The sequence below is a fragment of the Raphanus sativus genome, chromosome 1 (assembly GCF_000801105.2).
Source record: "Raphanus sativus cultivar WK10039 chromosome 1, ASM80110v3, whole genome shotgun sequence".
Taxonomy (NCBI): Eukaryota; Viridiplantae; Streptophyta; class Magnoliopsida; order Brassicales; family Brassicaceae; genus Raphanus; species Raphanus sativus.
The window spans coordinates 15,148,938-15,171,516 of record NC_079511.1 but is presented as its reverse complement, the minus strand read 5'-3'; the positions used below and the strand labels follow the sequence as shown (position 1 = coordinate 15,171,516).

The 22,579-nt window shown below is 30.1% G+C and overlaps 2 long non-coding RNA genes across 4 annotated transcripts; one reads left to right on the top strand and one right to left on the bottom strand.

Annotated features, from left to right (window-relative positions):
* The first annotated feature begins 6,096 nt into the window (after nt 1-6,096).
* Nucleotides 6,097-7,490, top strand: LOC108851909 (uncharacterized). Of its 3 annotated transcripts, XR_001949407.2 has the most exons (3): nt 6,114-6,354; nt 6,441-7,030; nt 7,209-7,490. It is a non-coding gene; the product is annotated as an uncharacterized LOC108851909 (long non-coding RNA). The 3 variants fall into 3 exon arrangements; XR_001949406.2 differs by having other exon boundaries at nt 6,097-7,030; XR_001949410.2 differs by having other exon boundaries at nt 6,097-7,030; nt 7,162-7,490.
* Nucleotides 7,491-7,982: 492 nt separating this feature from the next.
* Nucleotides 7,983-9,033, bottom strand: LOC108850932 (uncharacterized). Its single transcript, XR_001949272.2, has 2 exons — nt 8,543-9,033; nt 7,983-8,412 (listed from the first exon to the last, which is right to left on the bottom strand). It is a non-coding gene; the product is annotated as an uncharacterized LOC108850932 (long non-coding RNA).
* Between the last annotated feature and the right edge of the window lie 13,546 nt (nt 9,034-22,579).

The following is a 22,579-nucleotide window of genomic DNA, read 5'->3' as shown; positions in this document are numbered from 1 at the left end:
GGGAAGAGGAGTCTAAAAGCCAGCTCACTCTCTTCAGTTGAGAACAAGTCATCCGTTAGTGATACATACTCGCATTCCGTGAAGCGTGCTGATATTGGAGCAGTAAGAGAAACTCAAGAGGTAAAATATCCCCAATATATCTTCAAGACGTTCTGTGCATTAGCTCACAACTCAAACGTACTTTTGTATTGTTGACAGGACCAAGTCTCAAACTAGGAGAGTGCATGTTATTGGGAGTCATAATTCACCACTTTGTAGTATAGACTTGAAGGCAAGTTTCAAGCGACTCTGTTCATGTGTTGAATATTTGCATTTGCAAGTCTCAGATTATAGAATTTGTGTGACAATGGCCATGAAAATGATACTTCACTGCAGGATGTTTTCAGCTTTGACAAGTTCATAGAACAATTCACAGAGGAAGAAACCGATGAAATTACATCTACATATTGACTCTGTTGGCCTCCCTGATAAGTTTGAACTGCATCGCTTATAAAAAACGACCAAAGCTCCTGTTTCTGGATACATGAACTTTTGATACAGGAACTTTAGTGAGTGAGTAAAGTTCCCAGTTCTGGAGAATTCTGACAAGACTCCACCAGGAACACTGCCCTCAGCAGATCGACAGTGAGTATAGTTCGAATTGCTTCTCTTCCAATTGGAAATTTTCTGCGAATCAGGAAACGGAATGAGTGACCCTGAGTGTGACGCCGCCGTATCTGTCGGAAATGTTCATGAACCACTTCTGGTTCCTCCTAAACCCGCCGCTCCGGCTGGTACACCGATATCCTCTCATGGATATTAGAATCCAATTACAGTTCCGTAAACAAGACTTTCCACCGACACTATAACATGCAATCAAGTATCTCCCAACAGCATGAAGTACAATAAGGGAGAATTTCTATTCTCTACAAGCAGATTATTTTTTCTGCGTAAAAGTTCCATTTTAAAAGACTCATTATTTTCAAATACCATCTCTTGAGATGGTATTTCTATCTACTGATTTTCAACTACAAATCTTTAACAAATAACCCATAATAATTCTGGATGGATTCTATTAAATGAAATCCTTATTTTCCAATAAGGGGGGATTTGAAAGAAGTTTTTTAAATCATTGATCCAATAAGGTAGGATTTAGAAAAGTTTTTATAAATTCTAGATTCAATAAGGTGAGATTTGAAAAAAAATAGAAATCCCTCCAAATCATCAATTCAATAATATCTGATTCGATTTGTAGGACTCTGCAAAAATATCTGATTCGATTTGTTATCTTTTTTTTTATTCAAACAAAAAAAATCAGAGATATCTGTAACTCTAAGAATAATTCTAATTAAGAAGCAACAAAAAACAAATCACAAATACTAATATCTTTAATAACGATTATCCGATCCGATATATGCATATATATATATATATATATATATATATATATATATATATATATATATATATACTAATATATATATATATATATATAAACTTTACAGTATTTTTATTTATTAAATTATTTATTAAAATTTTGAAAATAAATAAATTTATTTTTGTAATAAAATATTAAAATTTATATTATTTTGGATTTTTTTCATTTTCTATTTTTAATGATTAAATATGATATCTGCTCAAAAGTCTAAAAAAATTTGGATATCCGGCACATCGAATATTCAGCTAGTTATGGATCGAAACATATCGGATAATTAATTTTTTGGATAATACAAATCAGATCACCAATACCTCCAAAAACCTTATATCCATTGAATTCATCTACATCCTAATTCATTAAAATGAACTTTTATATGCATGTGCAAAGTGTAGTGGGTAAGGGTAACAACAATTTTGATAGATTTGGTTGGATATCATATCAAGAGCAGCTTTAGTTTTAATATGACACTAGATTTTGACCCGCGCTTTTGAAGCGCGGGATATTTTACGATGAAAAATTTCACTAATAATTTAACAAATATTTTGGTAATTTTTAAAGAGTGTGTATTTAAAATATTTTTGCATTTAAATCAGTATTTTTAAATTCAACCCGATTGTGATTATACCGGTTAATCCGGAGATCTGACAATTCAATTTATGTTTCTAAAATATTTATATTAAAAATCACTAAAAGCCGAGACTAACCGATTGAACTGATGGATGACCGACATGTAATCTAATTGGATTTAAATTGTAATAGTTTCATAATTTGTAATCTTATAATCGAAATTTTAAAGTTTATTATTTTGCAATTTATGAAATTATGATGTTTCTACAAAAATTTAAAAAAGAAAATGATAGATATAAAATAATTAAGATTAATTATTGTATTATTTGGAAACATTGATAGTAGTATAAAAAATATATTATTTGGAAACATTGATATTAATATAAAGAAATAAGTATATTGTTTGGAAACGTTGATAGTAGTATAAAGAAATCCCCTATATATTAATCCTGGAACATTGCAACATTGTTTGGTAGCCACGTGTCATCATGAGAATTATTCTGAGGATTGTTAGAGAAATAAGTTGGTCCATCTACACATATATTATAGTTTTTATTAAATAATTATTAAATCAATTATTAATATACAAAAGAATATTCTCTATTGTTTCCTTAAATAAAAGCTACGGAACTTCCTAATATGATTGACATATATATCACCATTAATGATTATGAATAATAAAGATTTGATAATAATTTTTTATCCTCTATACTTTTCGTTTAATTTTATTTGTTAAAATAAATTAAACAATCACATTAAGCATATAATAAAAAAATTATATTTTTTCTTATATGTTGTATTTCGAATTTTTTAAAACGATTATAAATTACTAAAAATGGTACAAACCTCACATTGAAAATTTTGTGATCAATGATAACTTTTTTTCAGTTCAGCCTATTGTTTTTAATGGGTCTTGAACATTTTTTAATGATTAACTAAATAAATCACGTACATAAAAGAAAGTGTTTTGGTTTAAAAATTGTTGCATACCCAAAATCAGTATGAACCATCGTCACTTTCATTTAAAATTTGGTTACAATAAAAAATATATGGTTGGAAAAAAAATCCGAATCCAAATAACCGAACCAAATCCAATCTAGAAAATAGTATAGAACTTTAATCAATTTGGTTAGATATCTGAACATATTTAAAATTTTGGTATCTAAAAACCAGAACCGAACCCAATTCGGACCAAAATATTTTGGGTATCCGAGTATATTCGAACCAAATTTATATACTTAAATATATTATTTAAAAAAATAATATCTAAAAGAAATATACAAAATACTTAAGATGTTTTTAAATTGTCCAAAATATTTAGAAATATATAAAATAGTAAAAATTATATATTTAAAATAACTAAACATTACTCAAAATACCAAAATACTGAAAATATCTTTTCATTTTCTATCCAAATATTTAAGTTAAACCAATTTTATGTTAAATTTAAGTATTTTGGTATACATTATTCAAATTTATATGTAACATATTATTTTTATTTTTATGTTTTGAGAAATTTAAAGTATATATGAACTTTAAGTTTTTAAAAAATTAAATGGGTTATCTGAATCTAAGACCAAACTGAACATATAAAGATTCGAACCAAATTTGCAAAGATCCAAAGCGAACCTAACCAAACCAAATGATACATATCCACATGTCATCCCTAATCAAATGTAAAAAAAATTATTGATAACAAAAAAAATGTATTATTTATTTAGATACAACATATTTAAAAAAAGTTCACCCCGCGCAAGGCGCGGGTTATCATCTAGTAAGTATATTGTTTGGAAACATGGATAGTAGTATAAAGAAAGGAATATTAGTGATTTAATGTATGTTTAACCATAAAGTATAAATATGTATTTAATTTAAAAACTTACAAAATAAATGTTAGGTACAACAGAATGTTTCTGTTTTAATAAGATTGATTATGTAGTTCTTTGATGGGCCCAATTGCACTTATGTTTGCTTTAGCATACTCTGTTATATCAATTACACTTCACATGTGATTCCGTGGTCACGATCTCCATCTTTAAACCTTCTTTTGTTTTGTTAGGACTATATATGATATTAGGATTAGTATATAATTACATAGTAATTAATTAGTCGAGTGTATATGTCGAATAGAAGAATAAGTAATTTTTTTCTCTTGCTAAAGACTAAGTGTTAGTGGGACTTAGATTTTTATAGAAATTGTTGATTTTAAAAATAGAGAGATTTGCTAAATTTGGAAAGTGTTATAGAGAATTCTTTATATTGTAAAAATTTTATGAAAATAAAGTAATGTAATGAAGCCATTTAACTTTTAAGACTAAGTAATGCATGGTTTGATAAAAAAAAAAGAATGTAATGATTTTAAGAATTCAAGAAAAATATATAGTATTCTCAAAATCTTGTTTTGTGAATTAAAATGTTAGGAATTCAACTTCCAATAACATTTATTTTAATAGATTTGTAGAATCAATAAAATCTAAACTTTTTTGAATAACAAATGATTTAATAAAGAATTATAGAATCATCAAACCAATAATATTTTTAATGAGAGTGTGAGAATTTACAAACCTATAACACTAGATTTGAAAATTCTAAAAATCATTATAAATCCAATTCCCACTAAGTAAATTCTTAATTAATCTACTCAGAGAAGAATGTTAACTTACGGTGCAAATAGAAATACATTACAAAATTCGTTAATAGCTACCAATTATTCCATAGCAGTAAGACATAACATAATCCATCGCAAAGACTAGATAAGCTATGGATGACGTTATATAAATTACGTTGCTTCAGCTTGGACGCTAATGTTAATCTATAGCCGGTATGCATGGAGTCATTTTATAAAGGAGTATAACGATATAGGCAATAATGACGACATTGTTACAATTTCTTATGTTGCTCATTAAAGACGGACTAGCTAAGAATTATGTATGGCTACAAATTTTAACTCTGGTTTCCTACTCGTATATAATATAAGTTTACTACGAAAACAAATTAAATGTGGTTACGGATTACATGTGGCAATGCTAATATAGTTTATAAAGATATGATAACAAGAAATCCTAAATTTTGAAAATAATAGAAATGGTTAGATATTCATTATTCATGATATTCTAGTTGACACAAAAAAATCACATCGGAAAGGTGAAAACAAAGTTCATTTACAAAAATAAAATAAAATTTTTGTTTGTTATTTCTTCAGTCTTTTGTTCCAAAAAAAAAATCTATCAAAATAGAGAAAGATTGGTCGAATTGATGTCAGAGATGAAGTTGGATTTTTGTTGTGTCTCTTCCAACTGCTGATCTTGTTCGAGATCATCCTCAATTTCATCATCTAAAATTGTTTACTCGAAAGTCTTGACTAAAGTATGAAAAAGAAGAGCTAGGAAGATCAAAATCTTTGGAAGAAAGGAATTTATTCACATAGTGATCACATACAGAAACCTTAAGTTATGCAGAAGAGCTTTTGGCATGTCGACCCTATACCAACCACATAAAAAGCAAAAGTCATTCATCTTCTCCATTTATTTAAATCCTCATGTTCCATGGGAACTTTATCCAGCTAATGTGTTCTGCATGCAATAGCAACACATCGCAAGCTATTTTTCGCCAAGGCATCAATAGCAAGTCTGAAAAACTCCTATAAAAAAACTTCTAAAAAAAAACTATCCTATAACATAATTTTTAAACAACTGTTTTTGAAGTTTGAGATAAAAGACACGTTGACAAAAAAAAGAGATAAAAGACACAAGTTGCTCAAAAAAAAAAGATAAAAGACACAATAAAATAGAAAAAATACACATGCAAACACTTTTCTACTTTTGTAAGAGCATCTCCAATGAGTAGGATTCTACCCATTGGAGTTCTAAACATGTAATATTGTGTATGTAAAAAACTTAAGATTGGATATGGACCCCATATTTACATACGCATATATAATATATCCATACACATATATACACAAATATACATGTTTAGAATTCTAATGGATAAAACCCCCATTGAAAGTGCTTTTAATTACATTGGACTTTCCATGTATATTTTGTATGTTAATTTACCGTCACAACCTTTACCTACACTCAATTTGTCAAAACTAAAATAAACTAAGAAAAACACGTATACTAGCTAGAAACCCCTATGTTTACATTCTAATAAAGACAATAACCAGTCCCATCCAAACCAATCTTCCCCCTTTCACTTCGTTGCGATAAACTCAAAAACCCTAATTTTTTAGAAACCTCACTACTCTCCCATTTTTCTCAATCGAGGGGAGAAAATCATCCCTAATTGAGACCTCATTCCAGTTTTGAGCACCGACCAATGTCTCCAAGCTGATTCTAGTGGAAGAACCTCAAAGTAACATGATTCAGGTATTGACCAAGAACCTCTCTCCTCACTATATGTCGAACGGATAGATCATCTTCATCTTTGTCACCCTCTCGTCAATGATGTCTAGCGGCAAGTTGAATTCTCTGACCACACAGAGAGATAGCACCACCGCATGGTTTACATTTCTCCATCTTGTGCTTGATGAGAATCGTCTAGATGCCCCCTAAGCGAGAGTTTCGGCGGCTGCTCCTCCTGCCGGACCTCCAACAATGACGGCGCCGCGGAGGTTACGGTTAGCGAGTTTGGGACTGGCTCTGGATGCGGTTACTCTGATGTACGTAGCTGGAGTCAGGAGTCCCTGCCATGTAAGGTCAATATCTCCGTAAGCATGTTATAAAATTCTTACATTTCAGTAATCATTTATTCAAAAGTTCCTCTTACAATTACTGACTAAATTGTTCCTCTTACGCTTTAAAAGTTGAAGCTTCCTTTTATGCTTAGATTTCAAATGTTACTCGATTCTTTTTCTTTTTTTTTAAGTTCACAATTTCAAGTTTCTTTTGTGTTGGATTATAAATATTACTCCATTTATAAAGTTCATTCTTAAGCTAAACTCAGGGAGAAACCTGGAAAGAAGATAAAGACAACAACAAGAACAAAAATCGATGAAGACAAGAACACAAAATAATACAAATTAAAGAGAAGAAACCCAAAGAGGTAAAGCTTTAATTTGACTAGATTATTTTCTCTGTTCGTATTATAAGAAGGCCAAAAATCTGATTATGAGTTTGTGTTAGGCTCCAATAACAATGGTGGTATTAAAACTTGTATTGAGTATTATTTTTTAGGTGTTGGTAAAACCACAACGTGTACTAAGTATGCTTATTATCATCAGAAGCAAGACTACAAACCAGCTCTAGTATGTATGGAAGGGGTGGTGCTATCCATCAACTGAAACAGAATGCTACCAAGGCTAGGATTCATTATTATGAAGGTATTAAGGTTTCTTATTTAAGTATCAGCTTTCTTCTTGCTTGTTTTCAAGATCTTTGGTGCTTCTGTTTACAAAATAATAGTAGCTCACATGTAGGAATGTGTATAAACTGATGGAATTTCCTTTGTAACGGTGAAGTTAAAGTAAAATCATACAAGTTTATGAAAGTTTATATTTGTGCTTGATGATTACTAAAACACAATCCTAAAAAAATTATAATAATTTTTAATTGTGGCTGTATAAACCAAATAACTTTGGTCATTCGAACACCACGGCGGTAATCTCATTACTGTACTGTCCACAAATTTTCGTCTACATGGATATAAATACATGTACAACAAATCACTCTCAAAAAATTACCATTCACATGTTGTTAATGGTATCACGTACATAATGGTTATCATGTTAAATTCACTACAAGAAAATCGAGTGTTAATTGCATCGGAAAAACGCTATCTATCGATACCATAGCATTATTAGGTATGCTGTATCATCGGCCGCGATAATAGATATGTCACTTAAGATAGCGGTTTTTTGTTTTGCTACCATTAATTTTATATAATAGCGGTTTTATTTTTGTTATTGTATATATTATTCAAAAAATAAAAATAAAAAAAAAATATTTTAATATTTTAATATTTTATTATTATATATATATATGTATTGAAACTGCAATTTATAAATTAAAATTTAATTATCAATGATTCATACAATAAAAAAGTTTTACATAGAAAAATAATTCAGATTTGGAATAAATGTACAAAAAAATAAACAGAAAAAAATAAACCTAAGAAAACCCTAATTCCTCTGTTTGCTTACTCCAGCCGCCTCTATCACAAACTCCTCCATCCTCAACGCTTCAGTCATGCCGTTAGCCACGTCCTCCATCGTCCTGCTCTCCGCCAGATCTGGTCATCTGCCTCTACAGCTTCTTCATGCGTCTCGTTTCTTGCTCCATCTCCAAGTCTGTCTCTCTCGTGTGAGCTTTAGGAGTTTGCTCCATCTGGAATTCGTCGACAGGAAGAGGAGAAAGTACTTCGTCCCAGAGAAGGGGAATAGGTCACGGAGAAGGGGAAGAGAGGAAGCGTCCATGAAACCCAGTTTTCTAAACATAAACAAAAATATATTCAAACTTAGGACATTCAAAAGATTAAGAAAAAATGATAAATCAAAAACACTATGCTCAATTTGGAGAAACTGAAAAGAAAAGATAAACTTAGGGAAAGAGAGGAGACAAGGAATGGAGTTTGGAGATGGGTTTGAAGTTGAAGCAGTTTTGTTGAATGACGACATGAGTTTAGATGCGTCGGATCTGTTAACACCAAAATCAGAGGCGATGATTATTGTTGATTGTGTACAGAGAGAAACTGAGATTGAAGATGGTGAGATACAGAGAGAATTGAGAGAGAGAGAGAGAGAGAGACTCGACAGAAGAAAGAAACACAAAAGATTCATTTAGGACCCTTGGATTAGAAATATCAATGGTCAAGATAGTAATCCATACACATGTGTTTTGACCAATAGAAAATGAGTTGAGTTTATATTAATATATTTTTTTGGTTTTGTTTTGGTTTAGTATTATATGGAAGAGGAAAAAATGTAAAGAGAAGTGGTGTTTTGATACGAATCTACTTCACTCACGAGGAAGTGATGTAGTATATTTTTGTGTTATTTCATATTTCATCTTTTGTAGATTTATATAGAATTTTTTTTCTGATAAAGAAGATTTATATAGAAGTTTATATGTTCGATAATACAAAATTTGAAGTGTTGTATAGTTGGGATATATATAATTAAGTTGAAGTGATGTACATAGTTGAGATTAATTTTTGGAAAGATTAAGTTAATATTTTTATATTTACAACTTAGAATTTAAGTTTTTAAAATATTACAATTGGAGTTTGATTTTTAGACATAGGGTTTGAAGTTAAATAATAAAAAGATTAGAGTATTAATATTTTAACTAGAGTTTAGGATATATAATTAATTTTAAATTGGTTTTTACTTTGGAGTTTAGAATAAAGGTTTGAGTATAGGGTTTGAGGGTTAAAGGTTCGAGTATAAGATTTGAGGAGTTAAGGTTTGGAGTATCGATTTAAGATATGAGATTAATTTTTGAAAATATAAAATTTTGAGTTTATATTCAAGTTTTCAAATGAAATAAAATTTTTGATTTTTTTAGAGTTTAAAGTTTTTGTTTAAAGTTTAGGAGTTGTGTTTAAAGTTCAGGGTTTAAGGTTTAGGGTATAGGTTTATGGTTTTTGGAGGCAAATAGAATAGAGTGAGAGGGAAAGTGAAATAATGGTGAGAGGGAAAATCAATTATTTTCCGCTTTAGTTATGCATAGCGTTTTAAAAGTGAAAGTGCTATGTATACTACGTTCCGAAAAAGCTTAAAATCGTACCAACCAAACATAGCGTTTGCATTTTTACAAACGCTATCTAAAAGTAAGAGGTATGTCAAATATAGCACAATCGAAAAAAACGCTATCCTGTTCTGCTATCAATATTCAAATTTCTTGTAGTGATTTCTTTAAAATCTCAATTTTGTAATAGTTAAAGTAAACCATCATATGTATTCTTTGCATTTTTTTGATTAATATGTCCACAAAATTACTTGTCGCTCGATCCACAATTCATCATCGACAATTCGTCGTCCACAACTCGTCATCCACGATTCGTCGTGTGTTGGTAATGAGTTATAAATTTTGAAAGAAAAGAAAAGTTTGAGAACTAAATAAAATTAGAATTATTGGTTAGGATGTAAAGAAATGATGCACACAAAAAGAAGATGTAAAGAAATGCACAATAGTTACATGAAAAGGGGCAAATATGTCTAAAAGTTTCATCTAAAACATAAAGTGCGTCTCAAGCCAAAAGTGACTATATATACAAAAGATATTCAAAATTTTTCATATTAAGTAATTCACTCATAAAAGTAAATGTTTGGTCCTCATGCTAGCAGTAGTATCCTTCAATTGAAAATATTATTCTCTAGTACTAATAATGTGTTTTTGATATCAATCCATTCTCCAAATTTATTCTCTACCACCAATGGAACTTGGAGAAATTTTTATTTCCAAATTTATGCCCCACATCACCATCTTGCTCCAAATTTCTCTACCACTTGAGTCCAAGCAATTTGTACAGAAAACCATAACTATTTTTACTGCTTCCATCCAATGAATGAAAACTTCATAATCACCCATATAATATTTTTAGAGGCTTCCCTCATTCAATGAAGACATATGCTCGAATACAGCAAAAAAAAGTTGTGGTTCATAATAATAATCAATAAAAATTTGCTAAGTCATATTTTATTTAAGATCATTATAATCATAAAATAGTATTAATTACCGAAATTTTTTTAATGTTGTTAAAGCTGTCAGAAAAATCCTAAATTTTAAACATTAAACTCTAAACATCAATAGAAAAACTCTAAACCCTAGATACTATATCCTAAATCCATGGTTTAGGGTTATCCAAAGGTTTAGGGTTTATCCAAGGGTTTAAGGTTTACAAAAGAATTTAGAGTTTACCGAATATATACCCTATATATTAATAGAGAAACATTTAAAAGTTGTAATCTTAATTTTATAATAATTACAAAAGAGTCTTGCTGAGTCGTCACTTAATTAAGATGTCAATTTACCTTACATGGCAGCTTAAGAATCAATTGAAAAAAATGTTGGTCCAAAATCAGAGATTTTCTAGGGACATAATATAAACCTCTATTTAGAAGAACCATATTCTATTTTGGTATATGATAAGGTAATTTAATAAACCAAACACAAGCATAAGAAGATTTTTAAAATTAATGGCATCCTTCTTTAGGAAGTTAACATTGGTTAGACCGGTACGACTACTGCATATACTTTATGATAAGTCTTTCGGCACAAGTCTCTTGCTATATAACAATGATTTGTGTATTGAAAAATTATCTAAAGAGCGAGGTTCATTCTTCATTGGTCTAACTGAATCTTTTCGTGACAATACTGATACTTAGAGCCATTGTTCGTGCTATATTACTGTGAATCCTTAACCAAGTTCGTAACAGTGAGTGTCTTTACTTATTAATTATGGATTTTATTATGCATATACTCGAAGGTTTTTCCTTAATGCATTTTATTATCCTATATCAAAGGAAAACTGCTTTCTTAATGCGTCCTTTTTGTCTATGCCCTTTCAATATAATAGTGAATCATACAAATCTTATTATATCTTTAAAATGCTATAGTTACGTATTTGTAAAAATAAGAAACATATGAAATATGGTAGTCTTTTAAAGGTTAAACTTTGTTGCACGTTATATCTAAGGGAAATTTGGACGCATGACTATAGTACAATTAGAATTGAGGCGGTAAGCATAGTGAACGGAGTGCTACGATATTCTTTATATAATATGTATAATGACAAAATTACCCTTTATTCCTGTTCATTATCACTTTCACTTGATCTTTGTTTTTCTTTCTTTTATTCAATGATTATTTACAAGTTTATGAAACCGTACGTTACACGACGTATAATTATCATATCCACCAAGTGTTTGATTTTTTCTTCATATCTTTGTTTGGGTTTACAATTTTGCTACTATCCAATATATATGGGATTAAGAAGCAGAGGATGCGTAGAGCTAGTGGAGAAGATGAACAGTATACACTCGTCGAACTATACTATTTGATAAACATAGAATAGTACACCACGATGTGCACTGTTACATTATCTCTATGTCTTGTCTTCCAGCAATGTCGCCAATCATTGTTTCCTTATCTTTTTCCACCGTTTCTTCTTTTTCTCCAATTCTTCTGGGTATTTTTTTCTCCTACTTCATCAACTCCGACTACACCTCCATCATCCCTTTGCTAATGGTGTATCTTCTTACACTGCTCGACTCTACTATTTAATGATTATAGTATAGTATGTCTCATCTTCTCCTCTACTTCTTATTGTGGTTTTTTACTAATCCCTCAAATTTATTGACAATGCCACTAGTTTCTTCACAAATCGGAAATCCTCCTCCTTTGGGTTTAGGGTTTAGGTTTATGGTTTGGGTTTAGGGTTTAGGATATATGGTTTGGATACATTGTTGGGTTTAAAATTTGGGTTTAGGGTATATGGTTTGGGTTTAGGGTATATGGTATGGATTATGGTTTAGGTTTAGGTTTAGGGTTTGGGTTTAGGATATATGGTTTGGGTTTAGAGCTAGTGTAGAAAATGAACTGTATACACTACGTCGAACTATACTATTTGATAAATATAGAATAGTACACAACAATGTGTACTGTTACATAATCTCTATGTCTTGTCTTCCAGCAATGTCGCCAATCATTGTTTCATCACCTATTCCCATTGTCTCTTCTTTTTCTCCAATTCTTGTGGTATTTTTCCCCCTACTTCATCACCTCCATCATCCCTTTGCTAATGGTGTATCCTCTTACATTGGACGACTATACTATTTAATGATTGTAGTATAGTATGTTTCATCTTCTCCTCTACTTCTTATGGTGGTTTTTTACTAATCCCTCAAATTTATTGACAATGCCACTAGCTTCTTCACAAATCGGAAATCCTCCTCTTTTGGGTTTATGGTTTATGGTTTGAGTATAGGGTTTAGGGTATATGGTTTGGGTTTAGGTTTCAGGGTTTAGAGTTATTCGATTTTCCAAATTTGAAAGGTGTAGAAGTTAAATACTTGTCAATGGGTTCGCTAATCCATTGGGGGGGGGGAGGGGTTAGGGTATAGTTTTGAAGAGGAAGGAGGATTTTGGGTTTTGATCAAAAATAAAATTATAGAAAAAGGGTATATAAGATCAAGGGAGCCTATAGGAGATTTTCCGAAACCATTTCCAAACATAGAAATAAGTAACATTGTTATATATTATGTTAATGTATTACATTCTATTGTAAAATCGAATAATAGAACTATAAGTGTAAACTAACCAAATATATAATCTTTTTTATAGTATTGGTATCAATTTGTTTTCTATACTATTTTTAAAATAGTATAGTATAATATAGTTAGTTAATTGTGCACAATGCGTCAAACAGACGATCACGCGCGTAAAAGGAGATTCTTGTCCACTTTTATGGTAAACAGACACACTTCCCCATAAAATTCATACATGGTTACTTCTTTGATTTTTCTGCTTGCTATGAATATAGAACAAATTGACCCTATATCTAAACTTGACTTATTTGATTACCGAAAATTCCGTGCATCACGTAATAATAACTCTTCCACCAGTACTGCACCCTAAGGTGAACCTCTACATTCACCCACCAATAGGATTAAGTTATTTGAGTTTTGATAATTTAAAAAAAATGAAACTAAATAATATAGATTTAATGAAATAAAATTATATTTTTAGATTAAAAAATAGTAGTAATTATCAAAAAAAGTTTTTTATTTTAATATTAATAAATCTGTGAGCAAATACTAAACTCTAAACTCTAAATTCTAAATATTAAAGCCTAAACCCTTGGAGAAAGCCTGAACCCTTGGACAAATCCTATACATAAACTCTTAAAATTAAACCAAACCCTAAATCATAAACTAAATCCTAAGCCCTAAACCCTAAATCACGACCCCTAATACTAAACCCTAAATCCTAAATTCCAAAATGGTTTACGGCTTAGGATTAAGGGTTTAGGATTTAATATTTGTCCAGGAGTTTAGGGTTTAGGATTTCGTGTTTATAATTTAGGTTTTAATATTATGGTTTATAATTAAGGGTTTAGGGGTTTTTAGGGTTTAGGATTAACGATTTAGGGTTTAGGATTTGCCCAAAGGTTCAAGCTTTCTCCAAGGGTTTAGGGTTTAATATTTAGAATTTATGGTTTAAGGTTTAGCATTTGCTGACAGATTTATCAATATTAAAATAAATATTTTTTTTGATAATTGCTACTATTTTTTATTTATCTAAAAACATAATTTTATTTTATTAAATTCTTATTATTTAGTTTTTTTTTTTAAGAGATATCAAATCTCAAATAACTAAATCTTATTGGTGGGTGAATGTAGGGTGAACCTAAATTTTGTTCGTAGTGCACTATAAAGCTTAAATTATGTGAAATCAATATGTTCCATATATATTTTATTTAATATTTATATCTTTTAGTAAGTCTAAATATTCCAAATTGTCCATACATAAAATCACCATTTTTATCTTAGGTAAGGCCCAAGAATATGTCGTGTATAACTAATTCACAACTTAAATAATACAAACATAATAAAATAAGTAAAACTGAAATATTAATGAATTTTTTTTTATTCACCCTGCAAAAAACACATGTTTCTACCTACTATATATTAACAGAAAACAAAGACTAGTAGTTGAAGAAGCAGGTTATTGTCTGTATTACCATGGAGCAATAACCGCATCCAGATGAGATCTCTTTATCCGGAAATTCAATCGGTGACATCAGGGTTGCCAAAAAAAAAGACTAAGGTAAGACTAATGTAGCAATTCTTAAATGAAATACTATTGTACATTTGTAGATATTCCTTTTCTTCAACAAAAGAAACACTAATATAATGGAATACTTGTTTAGACTATCCTCAATGTATTTTGCTATTTTCACCTCTAAAATATAGAAATTCTATAATAGAGTTGATATACGCTCCAATGTTTCCTCTAAGATAACAATCTCTAAATATAAAGTAAAAATAGATAAATGATATTTCTTCCTATACATAGAGAAAAAGAATAGAAATCTATAATATAGGAAGAAATATAAATCTCTATTATAGATGAAGAAATAGAGGTGTGTTGAATAAATTTCACCTCTAAATGCTATTATAGAAATAAAATAGTAACTAGCTGGAGATGCATATGAAAACCTCTCCTTTTTTGGCTATCATTTTTTCAAAAAAATATACCCCTCATATATCTATTTTCTTTGAGCTCATATTGTGTACGAAAGAAGAAAAGAGAATCGAGAAAAATGTATCAGCAAAACTTGATTTTATTGCAAGAAAGCTCATAGTGAATTCAAAAACCTAAAAAAACGTATAACACGACAGTCCGAGATTAAAAATGAAAAGTGTTACAAAAACTAAAAAAACTCGCCTATTCGAAAGGAGTCAATATGGGTATGCAGATGTGAGATGTGATGGAATGGGACAAGATGGTCCATTTTGTTTGAGATAAATAGATTTGAGATTACAGTGGAAAATCCAAATATCTTGTCCAAATAATTGCAAAAGACATATCAATAGAAGGTGCCATTTCCAGAAGCAAGCAAACATACAGGAGGATTTCTCAATCTCACTCTATCACCCTTCACTACCAACACATGTATGCATGTATATGAATGACTTGTGTGTGTGTGGGATTTAAGAACAGAAGATAAGGAATAAAAGGACAATACGGTTTAAAATAATAGAAAGTACAGAGAAACACTAAAAGCTAGGGTAATGTTAGAACAATTTAGACACTTAAGTTACAAAAAAGAAAAAAATAGACACTGACGTCAACTCTAGAGACTCTTGGTTAATCATTAAAGAGCGGTTATGGAATCCTCCACGTCTTACTTAAAAATAGTGATGGCTCAGCTGAAGATGCATATAAAACCCCTTTTTTCATTGGTGAACAAAAGAAAAAGTTTCATTCGTTTTTCCCACATGAAAATGTGGTCAATGCAATGATGCATGAACAGCCTATTATTATGAAATAAGGAAACTTCAAATATAATCATTTCTTTTTTTTTGACATCGAAATATATAATAATTACGAATGAAAAAAGCACACTCATTACTTATCTTCCGTCACTTGTCTCCGAAACGCAGTCGGCATTTGTGGCAGGAAGACTGATTTTGGACAATATACTTATTATCCAGGAAATGTTTCATGGGTTAAGGACTAACAAATCTTGCCAGGCTAAATTTATGGCTATTAAAACAGATATCAGTAAGGCTTACGACAGAGTGGAATGAAACTTTATTCAAGCCGTAATTACAAAGATGAGTTTTGATCAGCATTGGATAAAACTTACGATGGAATGTATTTCATCGGTACAATATAAAATTTTATTGAATGGATATCCAAAGGGACAAATAATCCCTCACAGAGGCCTTCGCCAAGAGGATCCATTATCTCCTTATTTTTATTCATTATATGTACGGAAGCATTGGTGGCAAATATTAAGAAAGCCGAACGGGAAAAATAATTAACAGGAATCAAGGTTGCAAGGGCATGCCCTGCTATATCCCATTTGCTCTTTGCAGTTGATAGCCTTTTCTTTTGTAAGGCACAAAAGGAAGAGTGGTAGACAATCCTTAGAATTCTAAAAGAATATGAAAAAGTATCGGGACAACATATCAATTTTGAAAAACCTTCAATTCAATTTAGGCATAAAGTTGAGGAACCGGCTAGATAGGAATTAAGGAACATATTAGGGATACAAAATCATGGTGGGATGGGGTTTTATCTGGAATTCCCGGAAGATCTAGGGGGATCCAAAATTCAGATCTTTGGATTTGTCCAAGAGCGGCTAAATAACATGGTTAATGGATGGACTTTCAAATTTTTCTCTAAGGGGGAAAATAAGTGATTATCAAATCGGTAGTGACGGCCTTACCGAATCATGTAATGTCTAGTTTTCGTCTCCTAAAGACAGTGATAAAGAAGCTCACGAGTGCAGTGGCACGATTCTGGTGGAGCCCAGGAGGATCTACGAAGGGGATGCATTGGCAATCATGGGACAAAGTATGCCGTCATAAGAAAGATGGAGGAATAGGATTTAAAGACTTTACAGACTTTAATACTGCTATGCTCGGAAAACAATTTTAGAGATTAATAGAGAAAACTCAGACTCTTTTCTCCCGTGTCTTCAAAGGTCGGTATTTCAGAAATGCATCACCTTTGGAGCCAATTCGGTCGTACTCGTCATCCTATGGATGGAGAAGTATTATCTCTGCTAGATCTCTGGTTAGCAAAAGACTAATCAAAAGAGTGGGATCAGGATCATCTATTTCAGTTTGGAATGACCCCTGACTCCCATCCACTCACCCGAGACCAGCAAATAAAAATCAACACAGTTCTTTTCCGGACCTTACGGCGGCTTCTCATCAATGAAAATTCGAGGACATGAAATATTCAAATAATCCAACATCTGGTAGACCCTGAGGATGTGAACATTATTCTGAGTATTCCTCTTAGTAGATCTCAAACAGTGGATCATGATGGATGACACTTCACAAATAATGGAAGATACACAGTTAAATCGGCCTATCAAATCGAAAGAGTGTATCCGGATAGAAAAGGAATATCAACAGAATTTGTCTCATCAACAGATCCGTTGAAAGCATTCTGTTGGAAAGTACAATGCCCACCAAAGATGAAACACTTTTTGTGGCAATTTCTTTCAGGTTGTATAGCGGTAACCAAAAATCTGCAGGCAAGGGGAATTCAAGGGGATACCACGTGCACTAGGTGTGGAGAACATGAAGAATCTATTAACCATGTTTTCTTTGAATGCCCACCCGCAGTCCAAGTCTGGGCATTATCTAGGATTCCATCGAGTCTAGATAATTTCCCTACTAAAATTTTATTTGTAAATATGGATTACCTATTTTGGCATCTTCCCCCTGTAATAGAAGATCATCACTATGCATGGATTTTATGTATATTTAGAAGGTACGGAATAATAAAGTTTTTAGTAATTTGGATGTGGATCCCCGAAATACCCTACAACTAGCTGAAACAGAATCAAGACTCTGGCATGAGGCACAAATTCCAAATGATTAGAGAACCGGTCAAGTTCAATCAGACAATAGTGTCCTAATCCCGGTCATTCCAGGTGGATAGTGCTTCTCGGATGGATCATGGAAAGACAAAGAAATATTCTCAGGACAAAGATGGTTCATTGCTTTAGAGGGTTTTGATGGATTAATGGGAGCAAGGAACACAAGAGCGAGTCAACCACCTCTCCACTCAGAGATTGAGGCTCTTCTATGGGCAATGGAACTATGCGGAATTTACGATAATATAGTGTTACTTTTGCGACGGATTGTTCTCAGTTGCTGAAGGTAGTTTTGGAACCAGAAGAATGGCCTACCTTTGCAAGTTACCAAGAGGACATAAGGAGTCTGAAGAGAAGTTTCACGTCTTCGGAGATTATCTATGTATCACGAACATACAATAAGAAGGCGGATAGTCTAGAACGCAGTATAAGAAAGCAATCATTTTTTGTTGTTCACATGGATGCAAACGCTCAAATATGGTTTTCAGAGTCTATATGAATCTTTAAAATAGCCGAAAAAAAGAAAAAAAATCACACTCATTTGTTTAAGAATAATGACAAACACAACTCAACATCAGAAAAAAACAGAGATAATCAACTCATGGTATCTCAAAACATACATATGATGGATGAATTCAAGGTTCGAGAATTTGTTAAAAATGGCTAATAGTGTTAATGTTCTTGAAATTCTGGTCTAATCTTGTTTATTTAACATATATGATATTACTAATATATTTGAATATTCATATAAAATGATAAATTCTCATAAATCTTCAAATATAAAGGTGAGATGTTCATAAATCTAAAACTTTGAAGAAACAATGGGTAGTAGCGTTAATGCATTTAGAGTAATAATATAATTTAAAATCTCAATGTGATAAACAAATTCAAATAAAATTTCCAACAATTTTTTTAACTTAACATATAAACTAGAAGAAAACAAGTGATTCCAGACGGAAAAATATGTTGAAAATCTGTCAGAAACCGGTATTTCCGACAGGTTCTATAAAAATATTATCATATTATTTTTTTCAAATGTAGTAATCTTTATAATGCTACTTGGGCTTGGTCCGCCCTACGGGCGGGTGGGTTTACATTAAAATTATTTTATATAAAAATATATTTTAGTTTTATAAAAAAAAATGAAACTTTACTTTAGATTTAAAATAATAAAAATAATTTGTTTTTATTCTTAGATTATATTTTAGTTTTTATTAAATTTTGTGGATTTAAGTTGAAAAGACCACTAACATTTTTTCATAGAGAACAAAAATTATTAAATTAGAAATAATACAAAATGTAATTATTTATATTTTTCTATTTTATTTCTATTTTAATCAGATATAGTTGAAGAAAATCTAAAGTAAAGAATAACTAATATATTTTTTATTTCTAAGAATAGCAGACTTTAATAATATTGCAATAACTAATTTCTCACGATAATAAATTAATACACCTACTTTCAAGCTAAATCAACTGAAAATGTTATTTTGTTATTGATATTTTTGTTATTATTATTATTATCAGTATTATTATTATTATTATTATTATTATTATTATCATTATTATTATTGTTTTAATTTTTTAATTATTTTATTGTTGTTTATGTTATATATATGTACTGTTTGTTTAATATTTCTTGATTGAATTATTATGATATATGTAGTCTATTGCCGGAAAAAGAAACAGTCTGTGAATTGTGGTGTTCATATTGTTCGTATCAATTCCAATGTGTGTGTGACAATTGGTTGTTAAAATATACCGAATGAGAAGACTTACAAAGAATACATGTTTTTTGTTTGTAAGTCTTCTCTAACAGAAGGTTATAATAGTAAAACTGAATACATAATTTTTGTTTGTTTATAAGGGGCTGTTGTAATTTCACTAGACTTTTAGGTTACTTTTGTATTTGATTGAATTTGAGATATACTTTTGTATTCAAAATCAAGTTTTGAGTCATTTTTGGCAAATCCCCTTGATAAAAATACCCAATAAAATCTGAACTCTCATGTTTAATATTATTTGAAATAATTTTTAATATAACTTTAAATAAATTAGTGGTATAAAATTAATTAGAATTTACAAAATATTTTAATTATTTTAAATATTGATATATGTTCTTTCAAAATTTTATCTCAAATATAATTAATTTTAATTTGAAAGAATATATGTAACTTAATATTACTCAAAAAATCAATTTATATCTAAATCAAAATGAAAATATTGTATTTATTTTATGGATACATATAAATCACAGAAGGCCTCAAAACATTTTAATAAATAAAAATAAAATATTTCTAATATGAATCATTTATTCTGGAGGGTTTCTCCAAAATTGGAAGATCATCATTTCGCTTGAATTTTATGGTATATATGGAAAGGAAGAAACAACAAATTTCTTTGCAATATGGATATTGATCCTAGAGATACTCTCAAATTGGCAGAAACATAATCATTACTTTGGGCAGAGGCACATATTGCATTTACACAGGGAATTGATCAAACTCGGTTATCGGTTGAAGCATCAATACCGTCCATCCCAATATATGGTGTTTTACGAATGGATCATAGAAAAATCCAAAATCTTTTTTGAGACAAGGATGGTATATCACACTCGAGGATTTTGATAGGTTAATGGAAGCGAGAAAAAAAGAACGATTCAATCGCCATTTCTCTCGAAGAAAAAAGCTCTCATTTGGGCAATGAAATGTATGAGGAATCTAAGACAATTTATTGTTACTTTTGCAACAAATTATTTACAATTGGTGAAGTATGGTTTCAGAACCAGAAGAGTGGCCTTTTTACAAGTTATTTGGAAGACATAAAGATTTGAAAAGAAGTTTCAACAGTTTAGAGCTCATTCATATACTACGGTCACAAAATTTAAGGGCAGACAGTCTCGCATGTAATGCAAAAAAACAACAGTAATTTGACGTCCATATAGATGTATAACTACTAATTTGGTTTACAAAGTCTATATGATTCTGTTATCTTATTTGATGACAAAATAATATTTACTAATTGTTAGGTCTGAGACTTAAAATCCGGATCCGCGATCCAATCCAGTATCTGCTACGATCCGATCCAAAAAACGGATATCCGGAAAGTCCGGATCGAGGTAGTGCTTCTACGGATCCGAATAGTGAAATTTTAGGTACAAGTATCCGAATCCGGATCCGAACCTATTATATATTTAAAATATTTAAAATATAATTATATTTATATATATATACCATATATAGTTTATATATAAAATAACTAAAATTTTAATTTTGTTAAATTATCAATAATTTTTCAATTTTTTTTATTTTAAAAATAATTTTAAATAGACTAAATAAATGGTTAGTTAGCCAATTTTTAAATTATATTTAAAAAAAATTTGGATCCGGATATCCACAGATATTCGGATTTTAGTCCGAATATTCCGGAAGGTCCGAATCCGGATCCTGGTAGCAATTTTACGGATCCGGATCCTGATATCCTAATATATCCCAGATATTCGGTCCGTCCCTCCTACTAATTGTTACAATTTATTTTGTAAAATCTTTATATATATATATATATATATATATAGCGTAATATTTCAAAATATAATGGGAAATTGCCAAAAATATCATTTTCATAGTACCACTTTTTATGTTTACACTAACATTTTTTACCATTATTTTTAATGAAGAGTTTAGATTTGAAGGTTTAAGATCTAGGATTTAGATTTGATGTTTTAGAGTTTAGGGTATATATTTTTAGGGTTTAGAGTTGAGGATTTAGGGTTTATAGTTGAAGTTTTAGGGTTTAGGGTTTAAGGTATTGAATTTAGAGTATAGAGTTTAGGGTTTTGGGTTTAGAGTTGAGGATTTAGGGTTTAGTGTTTAGAATTGGAGGCTTAGGATTTAGAATTTGTGATTAGAATTTTGAAAAACATATTAAAATAAAGATATAAGAGTCTTTAACCTTTTTATAAATAAGGTATTTTAACAAATGTGTTTTTATTGGTGGTAAAGATTAATAATGGTAACTTCAAAGTTGTATTATTGAAAATTCCCCAAAATATAATTGTTATATTCATTTATGTATTTTGAATCTATCAACTCTTTAGTTTATTTTCTATATTTCATTTATTCTCAGAACAATATATATTAAATTATATATAACTTTAATAAAATATATTCATAGATATAAGACAACAACCAACTTAAATAAAATAACAAAAACTAACCAAAATTTAATATATTTAGAAAAATATAGTTGAATTCAAAGAAATAGATGCAATTCAGTATAATTAAGTGATAAACTAAATCACTACATATTATATATCAAAATCATATGGCCATTTAAAATAATATGATATTATTAATATAAGTTATACATATAAATTATAAAACGAATTAAAGTTAGAAATGAAATATTAATTAATTATTATAATATTTTTATTTTTTAAATATTTATGTCTATGCATGAAAACATGTGAATCATCTAGATTATATATAATTAGATTTTGATCCGCACATCTGTGTGGGTAACCTTTCATTT